This window comes from Panthera leo, chromosome F3, assembly GCF_018350215.1.
Source record: "Panthera leo isolate Ple1 chromosome F3, P.leo_Ple1_pat1.1, whole genome shotgun sequence".
NCBI lineage: Eukaryota > Metazoa > Chordata > Mammalia > Carnivora > Felidae > Panthera > Panthera leo.
Window position 1 is genome coordinate 19,300,168 of NC_056696.1, and position 14,007 is coordinate 19,314,174.

The window sequence follows — 14,007 nt, forward strand, 5'->3', positions numbered from 1 at the left end:
ATGGTGAATTCAGAGACAGCGAACCACATTTAAGGTCTGCTTAATTTGATCAAAATTCCCAAAGTCTAACATTATTAGAAAGTTAAAATGTTTACCTTCAGATTCTCCACACGTTGTTTTCAAAAGTCAAACAAGTAACTTTTGAAAAAGCCCATAATTAAAAAAATATTCTTCCCCGTAGTTTGGGGGGCTCATGGTACCATTGCTATTTTTGAAGTTGTACATGCCTGTCTGTGCACATATGCACCAAATACAAGATCTATAAGCAACTCCCAAACTGAAGTCTAGAAGAAACATCTGTGATAAAATGACTATTCCCTTCTGTGATTTCAACTGTGTGTTTATACTCCTTGGGTATTAGACGAGACTCTAAAGGACTAATTCCCCGTGGGAGCACCTGAGGGAAAGAGTTGGTTTATTTCATAGACTGGATTAAAGAGAAAAAGTAGGTTCAACTAGCAACCCGACCCAGCAAAGTCTGGATCAGCCACTGGCCTTAGGACATGGCAATCACTTATCTCCACTCTATGATATGAGGTTTGGAATTTCTTATCAACATGAAATAGGAATATGATAACGAGTCAAAAAAAGAAGTATGCTTTTAAGATTAGAGAATCGGCCTCTGATTGTCAAAGGTGCAGATGTGCTCCAAGAAAGATGGTGCCATTACTAGGATCACTCAGGCTTTAAGCCCAGGTCAATGTGCTCAACTAGACCAGTAGATGAAGACGCCAGGTTTCATCAAATGGTGAGATTAGATTCATCTTACTGGGGAAGCACAGTGACGAATCAGCTTCAGACAATGTAAAAAATGCTGAAGGTGTAAGAGCTGTGCAATCACTGAGTTCCTAGAACAAGTTGATGTGAATTCCAAGAAATTCATATCCTGGGTGTTAAGGACCAGACATGAATGGCCGAGATAATGATAGCGTCAAGGTCAAAGTAAAATCAGTTTAAGGATAGGAGAATGGTTTAGGGAGGTGGGGCATGCAGAAAAGAGGCTCCAGAACAGCCGTTGTAGGACCGGAGGAACCCAGTGACGAGGAAGCAGGATGTAAGATCTATGCCACTGTCAGATCTAGAAGCACTGCCAACCCAAATCTTCTGCAGCCTGGGAGTCAGAATGTCTCTGCAAAGTGTGCACCTGAGGAAAAAGCGAAGTAAAGAAAAGAACAGGAAAATTATGAGAACCTAACAACACCAACAAAGCACCTCCCGTTTCTGGAACCCTAAGAAGGTGCTAGAGGCCATGCTCTATTCTCTTCTTTGTGTATTCTGTCTTTTTTAAAAAATGTTCATTTATTTATTTTGAGACAGAACGAGCTTGTGCAAGTGCACAGGGAAGGGCAGAAAGAGAGAGAGAGAGAGAGGCCCAAGCAGGCTCTGCCCTGACATCAATCTCACAAACAATGAGATCACGACCCGAGCCAAAACCAAGAGCCGGACACACTCAACCAACTTAGCCACCCAGGCACCCAGGCGCATTCTGTCTTTTAACGTTAACAAGAGTCCTACAATGTGAGTACTATTCTCTGCATTTCACAAATGAGGAAACAGACTTCGCAAAGGTTAATGAACAAGGTCACAGAGTTTGTGACTAGACAACCTTATTCATGGCTAAATCCTACTCTGTAACTTGATCTACTTTTTCAAATTCACTCGATCTTTCTTTTCTGTTGTTTATTCCTGTTGAAGTTCCTTTTTCAAAGCAGTGATCTTACCTCGTTTAACAGAGAGGATGAGGAATAAACCTTGCCCAGTGTTGGACAGGGTGGTTTATGTAACCCTGGTTATAAGGCTAGGGACATCCCTCCAGAGTACTTGGCGGGCACACCCTCCCGTCCCAGCCCTACAGCATGCCAATAAGGAGACTTGTAATGAACAGCTTAAAAGCAAAAATAGTGCTTGTCCCCAGGAAGATGACTGAGTGGCAGAGAAAGTGGCAAGGCACCCACATAATGCTGACACTCCTGAAATCGTCCCTGCAGTTCTTACTTTCTAATGATTTAGGACCAGGGAAATATCGTGTGTCATCTCCCCACTTAGATGCATACTCTGCAGGTCACCGGATACTGCTCTGTCACTAGCACTGAGATCCCTGAGCTGGGAGCTGGTTTTCTGCTTCCGCCAGAGTCAGCCTGGGTGAGGGCCACGCCCTTCAGGTAAGGCTCCAAAACCCCAAGATGTAGCTCATTAGGGACTCTAGCTCGTTAAGGCCCATCACACACTGTCAAGGGTAATTAAATCAGGGATTAGTGTCACCCAGAGAGTTTGGCGTGAGCCTCGTCCACGTTAAAGTGTTTGACACTGAGTGGTGAAGGCAGACAAGGTTACTGTTAGCTCCTAGCATGGAGGCTCCTCTCCAAGGCTCTTGGGGGCTGGCTGGTCCGTCCCCTGAGCAGGCGAAAGCTTTATATTTTAGTTTCCCTAAAAGGTTTTTTTCTTTACTCTCGGCCCCAGTTTGTACTAACTAGATTTTTAAATTAAAGTACATGGCACTTTTCATTCTTCAGATCCCATTAAAAACCACCTTCCCCTCGACTCACCCGAAGCTGCTCTCATCCACCCTCCAGATGGATGGAGCGGCCCAAGTGGCCCTCGATGTCTGTGTTCCCTCACGATCTGCCTGGGGTACAGTGACATGTGCCCCTTCGCGTACTTCTTGTGGAAGTATAAATTAACCCAACCTTTCTGGAAAGCAGTTTGGTCCTAAGTTCCAAGAACTTTAAAAATGCTCATACCTCTTTGACCGAGTGTGTAATTATACTTCTGGGAATCTACCAGAAGAAAATAATAAGTACAAGAGAATTTTGTGATAGGTGATTGCTGACATATTACGTATAAAAGCAAACAAACTGGAAATGTCAATATTATCAGTAGAATACTGAACATCCATATGTCAGAATACTCCTATTCATTTTAGTCACCAAATACTTATTTGCTAGGCCCTGAGAATTTAATAGTAAACTGTCTACACCCATGCACTGCCTTCTCAGAGCTTATAAAACTGTTTTTAGGTTCTGATAACATGGGTATTTGTTTATACTAAAAATTTAAGTGGAAGCCCAAGATTTTAAGTTATATATGCAACGGTATTTCAAGTAGGTAAAAACTATGCTTAAAAAGAAGAAAATACACCTACGTGTCAACAGGGTCACCTCTCACTGGTGGAAGTTGAGTGATTTTTTTCCTTCCTTATGCTTTCCTACTTCTTCTGACACAAATGCCGTGAACATGTATTATCCTTGTAATCGAAGGAGGGGAGGGAAGGACTGCGCTTCTGAAAACATGTGAACAAATGAACAGAAACACAACCTATCCCATGCCTTTCTCCCGGAATAGGAGATGAGATTCTTACCTCGGCCAAGACGAGCACTTCTTTCGGGTTACCAGTCACTACCTTCCATTTGGACTTAGTAGTCACCAAGTAGAGAAGGGGAGAGAGCAAATACAGTCTCCAAAAAGGAGTGGGGAAGGTCTGCCTTCCTCCATCCTGTGCCTCCAACCAGATGGCGTGATCCTGGGGCTAAATCCCAGCACGCCCCCTCCTGACACCAACACTCCTAAACCCAACACCAGGAGGGCAGTGCAGGTTCCTCTCAGCAGTAGGGGGCTCAGGTCCTCGCTGAGATGGTCCTTTAACAGAGCATCCAGAACAGTAGTCGGGAAGCAATAATCCAGAATCCTGCCAAGGTGTGAGTACAAACCGGGTGACAGCTGGGTCCCCAGACTCCAAGGGCCCCAGTGGAAAAAACCAAGCTAATGTAGTTCCTCTCTGCCTATGACCCTGCCTTGGTACATGTTCTAGAACTTGCTGAACAAACTGCCTGTGTTTAACAGGTGTAATGTGGCACACACCAGCAGAACTGTCTGTTGAAGACCTGGAATCACACGTTTGTTTACGCGGATCCCCAGCAGGATCGTGGCATTGGTGGATATTCATGCCCAGAATGAGAAAGGGGTTAACGATGAAGGAGGGGGTCCAGCGATGCTGTTCTACCTTTCTGTGTCACCTGGCTTGGGTCAGATTCTCCAGGAAAAGAATCCTTTTAGGTTAGTCCATAAAGCACAACTGATCCCACCATATACTTTTAAAGATAGCTTCTAAAGAGGCCCTGATGTCCTAGAGTTATGAACATATGTTGGATCTCGTTCTTATCACACACACAACCTTAGCTGCCAACCGAGGCATGTGCAAAGATACCTCGAAGCATTGACCTAAATAATAATCAGAACAGGCGAAGCACTTTGCTGGATCTAGACTTCCCCGTGGTCAGAGGAAAACCTATGCTCAGAGAAGTTAAGTAACTGGATTGCAATCACACATAGACCGAATTCAAAACAGGGTCTGCCTGGATACCAAGCCCAGCCTCTTTTCTTTTCACAACATTCTGTTACCTCAAAAATATATTAGGATTTTTTCGGACACTGAATTAATTCTCCTCTACCTAACAAAACACATGGTACAAAATCCCATGTGCCATGTAAGCATAAATGCCTTATAGTCCCAAATTCCTCATCCTTGTCTGTCTTTTCCCTCTAACTGGTGAGGAGTAAGGCAAGAATAGAGACAATCAAAACACAATGATGGCAAAGGAATGGGGCCGTATGTTGTAGTTATTATCGCTTTCCCACTGAATATCAACAGAACAAAGATAAAGACCACCATCCTACCCACAGCCCAGCTAATGCAACGACTGAGACGTTCCTTAGTAATCGGTAGGCAAGTGTTTCTACTTATCTGAAAGGGCGAGGATGAATGAGTTCGCAGGTTAACCCTGTAAAGGTCTAGTTTGTTTCTATTATGTTTGAGACGGAGAAAGTGAGGCACAAGAACATGACTGATTTGCTCCAGACTACAGTCTTCTGAAAGCTGATGAGGACAAGGAACAGGCCTCATTTGCCTTAGGGTACTCATTCACTCATTCAGACACTGACCCCTTCAACAAACTTCGGTAGCTATCACGCATCAGATGCTAGCGAGACAAAATCATCTGTGCCCAGGACCATGCCGTGCCCACCGTAGTCACCCAGGGCGTGTATGCTGAAAGCACATATTGATTGCAGATGACGGTGGCAGAAACGATGGCACCGATCTCTGGATCCACAAAATCCCAGTCTCCTGCACGAACATCTACAAAATTCATCATTCCACGAACGTCGCTGGCCTCTGTGCTTCCAAGGAGCACTGAGATCCACAGATTAGTAATGGATTGCAAACACAAGAATGTCATTTCATCAACACTAAATGGGTTACGTTTTCATTTCACTGAGTGCCTTCTTGCTTCCGAAATGCAGGCCCAGGAAAGCAGTAGCACCGAACTGACCTCTCCACCACTCATTATCCACTCCTGCCCCATCTCACGGGTCTAATCAGCTCTTACAGTTCTGATCTTGTTAGAGAACACTGGTCTCCCACCCCTGGCGTCCTGCCTAATACACTACTGGGAACAACCTCACTCGCGTGGAGAATCACAAGGTGTCTGGATTTCAACCAGATAACCTGATTCTATTCTGGAAGTGGGTCCACTTCCCACCAGCCTGCAGGACTGAATTTAGGCCAACGCTGAAGTGCTGTGTTTCAGTCTTGCTATTATTCGAAATTGAATGAAAAGAGCCACCTTTCCTTAATAATTTAAAAGGGATCCAAAGGAGATTTATTGTCTGATGTCTGCAAAAATCCTCAAATGAAAATCCTGTGAGAAACAATGGATTTTTATTGCTTAAAATATTGATTTTTTTTTCCTCAAGTTTTAAAAATGTCTTCACTGGATGCTGCTATGGAACACAGAGAGGAAGTGTTAAGAATGGCTACGGGAGGGAAAGGAAACTTTAGCAATAATAACCATCCACGAGAAGAGGTATCGTCATTATTTTTGAATGAGTTGTGAGAAATGCCTTAGGAATTCCCAGAGGGATGTCCAAAGCTAACCACGGTGGTTAGTTATAACAACGACTTGAAAAGCAGCAAGATACTAGGGCAGACATTACAGCAGATGAATAATGAAGGGGTTCAAGTGAACGAAGGCAAAGGTCTGTGTGTGCTCTCCTCTCTCCCTCTCCTTGCTGCCTTCCGGTGCAATATTAACCGAAGGACCATTCCTGGGATTCGAAGAGAACTTCCGGTACCTGCAGAGGGGCGGGGGGATGTGCTCACTGCCACGGGGCGCTGATTTTGCTTTGTTGCTTGTGTCACGGCAGCAAGGGATGCCAGTTCACATTAAGCTCTGTGCATCTCATCACATCAGCGGGGGCTCTGAGCCAGCTTGATGGGTGCCCGGATTCATTTGTGACCAAGGTGAAAGCCCACCTCAAGGCGGTGTGCTCATCAAATGAGGACGGCACCTGCGCCCCCTGCCGGCACCCCGTCACCATCCCCAGCAATCTTTGATCTGTCCGGTGTGCCTCCTGCATTCCCCACATTCACCACCCCCCCCCCCCCGACCCCCGCCAGAGGCAACAGGAAAGGAGCTATGAGCAGTGGTGACCGTCAGCATCCAAATGACAGAGGCACGGAGGAAATCACAACGCAATTCATAGGGACCACAGCCCACTTGTTTCTAAAAGGAGAAATCTGAGACCCGGCAACAGCCTGTGATTTGCCAAAGGTTGTGCAGTGAGGCCAGAGTGAGAAAGGGAGTGGGGACTAGGCTGGGCACAGACATCTGGTCACCATACTGTGTCTAGGACTGCCCTTGAGTCCCCAGGTCTCACTTCCATCATTTGTGAAATACAGGCTTGGGCTAAATGACCTTTAAACATACTCTCCAGCTTTTAACACTCTAAAACTGTGTCAGTTCAAGTATGCCCACGGCCCAGCAGCACCTGTATCTATATACGGCATCACCTACAGCTTGTTAGAAATGTGGCCTCTTGGGGCACCTGGGTGGCTCAGTCGGTTAAGCGTATGACTCATGATTTTGGCTCAGGTCATGATCTCACGGTCATGAGATAAGAGCCCTGAGTTGGACTCCACGATGGGTGTTGAGCCTGCTTCTCCCTCTGCCCGGCTCAGGCTTTTTCTCTCTCTCAAAACAAGAAAAGAAAAGACAAGAAAAGACAAAAAAAAGACAAGGAAAGGAAAGGGAAGGGAAGGGAAGGGAAGGGAAGGGAAGGGAAGGGAAGGGAAGGAAAAAGAAAACAAAAGAGAAAAGAGAAAAGAAAAAGAAATGTGGCATCTTGGTCCCCACCCCAGAAGTACTTATAGGTACTCTGAACTTTAATGATATCCCCAGGTGATTCATATGCACATTAAAGTTTACAAGCATTGTTCTAGAACAGTTTATCACAGGCTTGGAGAGAATCATCAATTCTAACTTGAGGATTACAAAATAAAGCAAAATGAATGCCAGTCTAGCCAACCTCTCCTCTTGAAGCAAGCATCACTGTTGCCCATTAAGAGGGCCTGACACTGTGCTAAAATTTGTCATCAAGTTAAATCTCACCCTACTCAAGGCTCTTGCTCACGGTTTTGGCTCACAGCAGGTGCCCAGTGCCTCAGAAGCCATCGCTGCAGTCCTGGTGGCTGTCTTCTCCCCAAGCATCCGCTTTTGAACACAGCTCAATTGGACTGCCTGAGGGCCTTTAGTCTTACTGCATTTGGTTAAGAATCCCAGCAGAACAGTCTGTAGATGTTTCGAAGTATTTTAGGAAGTATCACACTGTGGTTTTAGGCAGACCTCCCTTCCTGGATGTGCTTGTACGATTGTAACACCGAGAAATGTGCCCTCACTGTGGATCCGTTTACCTCCCCAGGGGGGGTTGTTAGTCAAACAAAAATGAATAACGCCTCTCTGTCTTGTCAGGCAGCACCGTACTGCTTGCTTCTCACATGGAAAGGGACATATTTGGTTTCTTCACCTAAGGCATTCAAAATGATTATACAAGGTTTTTTAAACATCAGCACTACAGACATGCTGGGCTTGGCGATTTGCTGTTGTGGGGGCTTCCCTATGCATTGGAAGATGTTCCACTGCACCCCTGGCCTGCACTCACTAGATGCCCGTCTCAGGGATCCCTCAGTGGTGGCCAACGGAATGTCTCCAGACAGTACCAAGTGTTCCTTGGGGAGGAGGGATAAAATCGCTGCTGGTTGCAAACCACTGGGTGAGAAAACACGAGTGTGGACAATCAGGAAGCGTAAGGAAGAAGTCTATGGAAATGTGATTCGAAAGAGCCACAACACAAACGCCCAGCACTTATATTCTTGGGTAAGATAAACAAAGAGGTATTAATAACACATGCAAGTCAACGCGCTGGTGAAGACAGAAGGAAGACTCAAGAGAGACACATGATTCAGAAAGGAGAAACCAAGGGGACTAGGCTACCTCTAATTCCAGCAAGTGTCTCTTACTGAAGAGCAGAGGTCTGCTTCTCAGCTACACGCATCATCAACTAAGATGGAAACCATAGAAGAAACACAGAAAAGGGTTCAAGGATGTCAGACAAACAGGGGTGCTACAGTAGGAAATATCACTTTGAAGTATTAATTCTCTGAGGCAGGTCTGCTGCATACAGATTCATAAAATCTACAGCTGGAATGAGTATTAGATTCACTTACTCCAATGCCGTTATTCTATACACAATGTAGAGAAGTAAATGCACTAATCCAAGGTCACAGTTACCAAGAGGCAGAGTTAGAACAGAAACCTTCAATGTCTGTGAAGGCTGAGGCTCAGTGTTCATGGTCTTTGGTTGCCCGACGCCCAGAGCAGGGCCTGGAGAACAGAGGATCAAAGATAAAATTGAACCTGGGTCTCCTATCTCTTGGCCTGATAATCATTCTACCATGCCACTCTGCCCGTTGTGATTTATGAGGATTTGCAGAGTGTGGAAAATCTGTTAATGAAATGCTGATTAAAATCACACCTAGGGGCACCTGGGTGGCTCAGTCTGTTAAGCATCCGACTTCGGCTCAGGTCATGATCTCACAGTCCGTGGGTTCGAGCCCCGTGTCGGGCTCTGTGCTGACAACTCAGCCTGGAGCCTGCTTCGGATTCTGTGTCTCCCTTTCTCCCTGCTCCTCCCCTCTTCATGCTCCGTCTCTCTCTCAAAAATAAATAAACGTTAAAACATTTTTAAAAAATAAAATATCTAGTGTATTGAAAAATGTACAATGTGCATCCCTGGGTCTCAAAATAGAAAATAAAGTGGACAGGGTTTAGAATGAGGTTCAGATGCCATCACTCAAGCAAGAGGGGAGCTACCTTCCAGGGTACCAATGACAAGGAACAGAACCCTTCAGAGGCTGGATCCCACTCCCTGCCAGCCACTAGAACAAGCCCCAGAACCTAGCCCAGTCAACTCCCCCCCAGAGAGGAGGAGACCAAGCCATCGAGGAAGAAGGAAGATGTTACTACCTCTGAGTCAATATACCCGATCACCTTAAAAATGCTAAATTTGGGATATGTCAAAGGTTGACCTTAGAGCCAGCCGACTGGGACTGCAGAATTTTCCTGCTCCAGGAAATCTCTCTGCTTGCTGATGCTGGAGCTCTCTTATCATGGGACAAAGTCTCTCACACCACCAGTGTGCTGGGGTAACGTACTGGTTGAAACTCATTCTCATTCAACTACAATCAGTTAATCAAAGAGTATTAATTATGTCAGATCACAGTTTCTGTGGCAGAGTGGAGGCAAAGCTATTGAGGAATTGGGTTGTTGAGGAGGGGAAGGAAGAGGGAGAGCACAGAAAGAAAACAGTGTGAATCCAAATATATTTAAAGCACTGGGTCATTTTGCTGAGCCAACATGGCTCCCTCTTCAACTGGACGGGGACAAATAGCTCTGTCCTGGGGTGGTTTTGTCATGCTAATGCAGCCAGACAGCTCTGCTTCACAAGATTTAGAGGAGGTTTTTGTGAGTTTGTTTGCACCAAGCTGAGCTTCCTTAGGAAGCTTTCATTAATCAGGACTCCACTGAACAGAATGGGCACTCGGGAGCTACTGATTAAAGGCAGTGAAGAAGGTGCAGCCTGAGTGGAGTCCAAGGGGGCAGCGAGAAGAGGTACCTCCTCAGTGCCAAACACCGTGCCAGCTTCTCCTCGAAAGTGACTTCCTACACTCTTAGGAGAAAAGTATTATCTCTCCCATGCAGATGAGACAGCCGAGGTTTCAGGGCTTTGAATAAAAACCTGGCTGTAGTCATTTAACACGTCAGTGGTGGATTCTCTGACACCAAAGTACAAGCTTTCCACTCCAGCACACAGAAGGGCTAGGAAGAAAAGAACGATCCACTGAAAAGCCCTTCCAGGTGTGAGTCAACAAGGGAGCTCAGGATTTAGTGAATCTCAGCACAAGAGGACTCGTGGGTTTATTCTGTAACTACGTATTTGTGGAGCATCTGTGATGAGCACAGCATTGTTCTAGCCTCTAACAAAAGACAAGGGCTCTAATGAAAGACATCTAAGAAATAGTGCTTCCCGGGGCGCCTGGGTGGCTCAGTCAGTTAAACGTCCCAACTTTGGCTCAGGTCATGATCTCGTGGTTCACGAGTTTGAGCCCCGCGTCGGGCTCTCTGCTGACAGCTGGGAGCCTGCAGCCTGCTTCAGATTCTGTGTCTCCCTCTCTCTCTGCCCCTCCCCTGCTCACACTCTCTCTCTTTCTCAAAAATAAATAAACATTTAAAATAATAAGAAATTGGGCTTCCCATATATGAGCTTACCATCTAGCTGGGAGGAAACATAAACACAGAGCGAACAGTTAAGTAATATAAAGAATACAGTTAGATACCAGGAGCTCTGGGACTCTCGAGATGGGGAATATCTACATGAGAAACTGCAATTATGGGAAGCCTTTATCAAAGAGAGGGACCCATGCTATTCTTTGCAGAATGACTAGTATTTCAGGAAGTAGAGAAAGGGAAAAGAACATCCTGAAAGGAAAGACATGATATGAACCAACCAGGACTGATGTCTCTCCCCTAAACAGAAGCTTATAGCTCAGGTCAAGAGGGCACTCTGGATGCAGTAATGAGGACAGGTGTGCAGAGATATTGGGGAAATGACCGAGAATCTTGACTGTCAGGAAATCTATTAGAATTGAGACAAAAACCTAGTGAATTCCTAGGACTTATCTGATAGTAATTATTATTCCAATTTTACAAGTAGAAGACTCAAAGTGGACAGTGTCTACAGAAAGCAGCAAGAGGGTGGGACACGGTCAGAACAATCTCCACTTGTCCTCCTTGTTTCTCTTCCAGGGGCCCCTCTGAGAAAATGTTCCCAACAGGATGAATCACAGACCTTGGTTCCATCTAGGTATCCCAAGCACTCTCACTTTTTCTTTTTTTTTTTTCTTTTCAGTTTTAATTATTTATTTTGAGAGAGAGAGACAGACAGAGAGAGAGAGAGAGAGAGAAAGCAAGGGAGGGAAAGAGAAAAGGAGAGACAGCAGGCTCCACACTGTCCAGCACAGAGCCCAAGGAGGGGTTCGAACTCACAAACCCTTGAGATCATGACCTGAGTCAAAATCAAGAGTCAGATGCTTAGCCAACTGAGCCACCCAGGCGCCCTACTGCTTTCTTTATCATGGTATTTTTACCACCTATAAAATAAGTCAGTTTAGGAAAGTTTGCCATATATGGTTGAAAGATGCTTGCCTTGGCACAAAAAGAAGACAAGATACTCATAAATAAGTCAAATCTCCCTAACCATCAAATGAGAGCTTCCATAAAACACTGCCATTTTGGGCTCAAAAAAAATTTTTTTTCCCAATTGGCTTTAATCAGAGAGAGTCTTGAAAAGTAAATATATGGCTTTACAACCACCCTGAGGCACTACACTGAGTGAATGAATGAGTGAATGAATGAAGTCTATCATTGTGGTGATGCTATAGGCAGCTGTGACATAGAAAGGAATATGTATTTGGGCCTCTGCCCCTGGCTGCTGACAAAGAGCTCCTAAAAGCCTTGTAATTTCCTGAGGGATGAAGATAACGCGAGTGCCTTACACGGAGCTCTTAAATACCTTGGATTTTCCTGGGAGGTGGAGTATCTTTTGTTCCAATGAGGTGACTCCTGCTAGGCTCGTGAATGGGAACTGGTGACCAGGAAGACCACACCATGATTAGAGGCTTGGAACTTTCAGCCTCACCCCCATCATCTGGGCAAGGGAGAGGGGTGGGACAATGAGTCCGAAATCGACCACCCCTACGTGTTGAAGCCTCCATAAAACATCCCTGAACTACAAGGTTCGGAGAGCTTCTGGGCTGGCAAACACAATCACGTGCTAGGAGGGTGGCGCACCTCATCTATGCTTGGGACCCTTCCACATATGTCCCTTTTCATCTGGCTATTCATGTCCTTTATCATATCCTATACTATCAACAGGTGAACGTGTTTCCATGAGTTCTGTGAGCTGTTACAGCAAATTATCAAATCTGAGGAGGGGCTTGTGGGAACCCCAATTTATAGTTGGTTGGTCAGAATTACAAGTGACAACCTGGGTTGTGACTGGCATCTAAAGTGGCGGTAGGGAGGGAGTCTTGTGGAACCAAGTCCTTAACCTGTGGAGTCTGCACTAACTCCGGGTAGGTGGTGTCGTAAACTATGAAGACACCCAGTTAAGTGTGCAGAGAGGTGGAGAATTGGTTGGTGTGAGAAAAATCCCCAGACGTCTGGTGTCCAAAGGGTTGTGAGCAGAGGAAAAGAAACAGTGTTTTACTTTTGGCAGTCAAATCAGTGAAAGTGTGTTTGAGAAGCATGAAAGTCACGTCGGCAGAAAACGTCCCTCAAGAATCCACCATGGCTGAGCAGACATTACACCTTTCCTCTGATGGGGATCATGTGAGCATTATCTGTCCCCCTCCGAGCATCCCCTGATTCAGCCCCAAATCTCCTGGTACGGAGAGGACACCATACATGCATTTTATGGACAAATGAATGAAAGAATCTCTCAAGCACCATGTGACCCAATTGACCACTTCCTGGGAAGCAAGGCTAACCTCTATCACCCAGCATGGATCAGCACACAAGATAAAGAACATTTTGAGGGGCGTGTGCGTGGCTCAGTTGGTTAAGCATCCAACTCCTGATTTCAGCTCAGATCATGATCTCACGGTTCATGAGTTCAAGCCCCGTATCAGGCTCTGGGCTGACAGCATGGAGCCTGCCTGGGATTGGGATTCTCTCTCTCCCCGTCTCTGTGTCCCTCCCCACCCCCCCTCCCTCTTCCTCTCTCTCAAAATAAATAAACATTTTTAAAGATTTTGTTTTAAAGAACATTTTGAAAAGCACCAGGGCACACTGTTCTCCCCATTTAAAGTGTATATCCTTCATCCATATGTGAATTCACTGGGAATCCATGTGTGTGTCGGCTAAATGTAATTTACAAACATTCTTTATGTTATTTATGATCTATTCTTTGTAAGAGTTCTCTCCTCTAAATCAGGATAACTTGGTAGCTCTCTCCATTGAGCAGATAGTGAAACCAAGAAAATCGAGTGATGTGGCATTCTGTCCAGGTACACACCAAGGTAAGAAGTACTATGAATGTAAAACATCTGAGACTTCACAGAACTCTGGTTAAGAGCATAGGCTTTGGTGTCTGACTTTGGCTCAGCCCTGTGTCAGGCTCCGGCTGACAGCTCGGAGCCTGAAGCCTGCTTCAGATTCTGTGTGCGTGTGTGTGTGTGTGTGTGTGTGTGTGTGTGTGTGTGTGTGTGTTCCTCCCCCACTCGCTCTCTCTCTCAAAAACAAAGATTAAAATAATTAAAAAAAAAAAAAGAGCATAGGCTTTGGGGTAAGGTAGACTAAACAATGCATTTTGTTCACTCACTTTCTAGCTGTGTGATCCTGAGGACACGTCTTGCCTTATGACGCCTTAGCTTCCATGTTAATACAAAGCACTTCACAGGATAGCTGTGGTGTAGGAGATTGTGCAGGTAGAGTTCTTAGCAGGGGACCTGGCACACAGTGTATTGGGGGTGGTTGGGAACCGCCTTTCCCCTGGAGTCATGCTTCCCTATGTCAGAAGTCCCTATTAGGACAGCAGTGCTGGTCTTTCTGCCCT

The 14,007-nt window shown here is 45.5% G+C and overlaps 1 protein-coding gene across 3 annotated transcripts in view; it reads right to left on the bottom strand.

Annotated features, from left to right (window-relative positions):
• Positions 1-14,007, bottom strand: part of ASTN1 (astrotactin 1) — a 301,517-nt gene that overhangs the window by 261,428 nt on the left and 26,082 nt on the right. The gene's annotated exons all lie outside the window — the stretch shown is intronic.